Source organism: Chrysochloris asiatica, unplaced genomic scaffold (genome assembly GCF_000296735.1).
Source record: "Chrysochloris asiatica unplaced genomic scaffold, ChrAsi1.0 scaffold00427, whole genome shotgun sequence".
Classification (NCBI taxonomy): Eukaryota; Metazoa; Chordata; class Mammalia; order Afrosoricida; family Chrysochloridae; genus Chrysochloris; species Chrysochloris asiatica.
Genome location: NW_006408945.1, coordinates 281407 through 285050, shown reverse-complemented (window position 1 = coordinate 285050; position 3644 = coordinate 281407). Strand labels below are relative to the sequence as shown.

The 3644-nt window shown below is 38.9% G+C and overlaps 1 pseudogene; it reads right to left on the bottom strand.

Annotated features, from left to right (window-relative positions):
* Nucleotides 1-2829: 2829 nt before the first annotated feature.
* On the bottom strand, nucleotides 2830-3306 carry LOC102828781 (annotated as a pseudogene).
* Between the last annotated feature and the right edge of the window lie 338 nt (nucleotides 3307-3644).

Here is a 3644-nt window from a genome sequence, read left to right as displayed (position 1 = left end):
TTAATTATCTCTGAAAGTGTGCAAGTTTTAAGGCTGCTAAGACTCCTTTCAAATTGCAATCATTCAATGAATTTTATAGTTGAAATTAAAATCATTATGTAATGATTTAATTGAAATAAATAATACCATAAAATTTTACTTGAATGACTCTTGTCACACTTACATAAATCAACTGTCTAAATTATTCTGTTTTACTTCATCAAATCATATTTTGCATGTACTTGTTAGTAGCTCCACTAGCCATATGGAATGCCTAAAAATATTGCTGCAGGGTATGACAAACGGAGCATCTGTAGTTCGAGAAAATAAAACACACCCAGTGATTTGGGTTCTTAAATCCAAGTAGTTAAATCTTCTCACACCAAGGTAATTTTCTTCTGAATGATTGTCACAGTCTGATAATATTCAGTTGTGTGACATATGGAATTCAAGGTCAGACAACAAGTTTACTTTACAGATGTAGTTATTGTATCTCAATTTGCAGAAAATGCAATTGCTATCATCAGGCTAAGATTATACCATGTTTATTAGAGAAATAATCTGCTATTTCATAATATATTTGTTAAAATGAAGGCACACATTCTCATAGGCATACATTCAAATTGTTTATTTAGGGAAAAAAGAACATTTTAGACTTCTACAGACCACCTCTTTTTCCAACAAATCTTGTGGCTGCCATAGAAAAATCATCAAGATCTATTATATATCAAAAACTTAATAAAGATCTACACTCAACCAACCAACCAACACACATATAAACTAGGTTGTTGTTATGTGCCTTGGAGTCGGTTCAGACTCACAGCGACCCTGTACAGGGTTTCCGAGGCTGTAAATCTTTACGGGAGTGGAAAGCCTCATCTTTCTCCCACGGAACAGCTGGTAGTTTCGAACTGCTGACCTTAAGGTTCACAGCCCGATTTGTAACCACTACACTACCAGAGCTCCTAAACTAGGTAGTGTGCTGTCAACTGACTTATGGTCATCTTATATGAGTCAGAATAGAACTGTGCTCCATGGCTGCTTTGTCACTATTACAGTGTTGTTGTTAAGAGCTGTTGAGTCAATTCTGACTCATGGCAACTCTGTGTAGGATTTCCAAGGAGCGCTGGTGGGTTTGAACTGCCTGCTGACCTTGTGGTTCGCAGTCCAGTACTGATCCCACAGCGTGACACGGGGAGTCCAGTATTAGTGCTAGACCTTTATTCTAAGATATCTCTGTTGTTGTTAAGTACTGTTGAGTCAGTTCCGACTCACAGCAACCCTGTATAAGCTTTCCGAGAAACGACTGTTGAGTTCAAACTCCAGACCTTGCAGTTCAAAAAGTCCTTGCAGGCTAGTGTTTATCCTACAGGGCCATTCAAATCGCCAACCTTTTGGTTAGTAACCAAGCACATTAACAGTCTACCCTGTACACTCTACCCAGCTTGCAACTGTCTGTTGGTGTTTCTGAGGACCCTTGGTTATATTTTTTATTACCTAAAAGGAGTCCTGGTGTGGCGCTGTACACTAATGAGAGCTGGACTGCAAGGTCAGTTTGAACCACAAGGTTGGTGGTTCAAGCTCACCAGCCACTCCTCGGAAACACTACACAGGATCGCTATGAGTCGGAATGGTCTTGACCGCACTTACAAACAACAGCAAATATCTTTCCGAGTTCCGGCATGGCGTTGTAGGATAAGCAGTAGACTAATTGCTGTTCAAATCCACCAGCCACTCCTCAGAAACCTTATACAGGGTTGCTATGAGTCAGAGTAGACACAACAGCACTTGTTGTTGTTGTTAAGTGCTGTTAAGTCGATTCCAACTCATAATGACCCTGTATAGGATTTCCGAGCAGTGGCTGGTAAATTTGAACTATCAACCTTGAGTTTCAAACCATTCATTAGGTCTAGCGCATTATCCCACAGCGTCACACCAGGGCTCCCAATAGCACTTGGTGGTGGTGGTTTTGTGCTGTGGAGTAGGTTCCGACTCATAGCGACCCTGTACAGGGTTTCCGAGGATGTAAATCTTTATGGGAGCAGAAAGCCTCATCTTTCTCGCAGAACAGCTGGTAGTTTCGAACTGCTGACCTTGCGGTTTGCAGCCGATTTGTAACCACTACACTACCGGAGCTCCTTAGCAACAACAAATATTGTATATCAGCAAATATATTACTTAAATTAAAAGTTTTATTTTAATAAAATGTTGTTGTTTATAGTTTTGGGGGTTTCACTACAGATATTCTACACTTTGAATGTTTGAATATACGCTTGAGTTTCTTAAGTACAAATTTGTAATATAGCTAGGCTTTTAAAAAAAAAACAGCAGTTGAATTTAGGTGTCTCACAACTGCTTGCACAGAAATAGTATTCTCCTTTGTACTTCTGTGCATGTGTTGATTCTTCAGGTATTTAAATCTGGACTTTTCCCAAACTTTTTTTAGTAGGCCCTTACCTGATGGTATTGGGATATATGACATTAGTTTAGTTCTCCATGGATGAAGGTAAAAAATGGCAGTGATTTGATGCCCCTGGTTATTCAACCTAATGACCTCCCATTTTAGAATGTCTTTGACCTTCATGTAAACTCTTTTTTTTTTTTTTTTAACTGTCTGAAATCAAAGATTTTTATTTATTCCTCAGCCAATCACAAGTGGTTTCCATTTACAATTATTTTTACGGTAAAAAACATTTACAATTAGTTTTATGGTCTAAGTCAACTTAAGAAATAGTTGCAGCCTTAAGTTATGGAACATTATACTTTAATATATCCACTGACTGAAAAATATATAGCATCACCATGAAGGTGTTCATCGCAGCTGGCCTTTAACAATGAATGGATGAAGCTTTAGTGGGCCTTCTCCAAAAATGCTTTGCAGCATCTAATACACTGCTGATACACAGTCTCAAAGTCAGAGTCATTCCCATAATAAGGATCTTCAATAATAAGTTGCTTTTGTGGATCATAGCTTCCAAGTAGTTCAATTTTAGCTTTGCAGTTTTTAACTTGATTACCTTTTCTATTCAAATCCCTTAGATTACTTTCATCCATACATAGTATATAATCAAATGTGGCAAAGTCTTCTTCGGTAACCTGCCAGGCAATGTGACTCATAGGAATACCATGCTTCTTCATGCAACTTTGCCCTCGATAATCAGGAGGGTTTCCTATTTCATATGAGGATGTTGCTGCACTGTCTATCCTCCACTTATCTAAAAGGTCTTGATCAGTTACAAGTTTTCTGAAAACTGCTTCTGCAATGGGTGACTGACAAATGTTACCCAGACATACAAACAGCACGGACTTGGGAACCTGCTCTGCCATCTTTGCGAACTGAGACGTACAAATTGACCGGAATCACCAGCCAGAACCTGTTCTCATGTAAACTCTTTTAATGGGTATGTTTTTAACAGAAGGATCGCCAAGTTTTTTTAATCTCTCAAGGCTGAACTGAGGCATGTAGAATCTAGTAATACTCACTGTTATAGTGTATCAGTAGCTTTATTAGATTGACTGAATGGTTTCACTCCCCTAAACTCTGGTGTGGTGCTGTGGGATAATGCACTGCACCACAAGGTCGGTTTGAACCACAAGGTCAGCAATTCAAGCTCACCAGCTGCTGGAAACACTATACAGGGGAGCTATTTGTCAGAACTGACTTG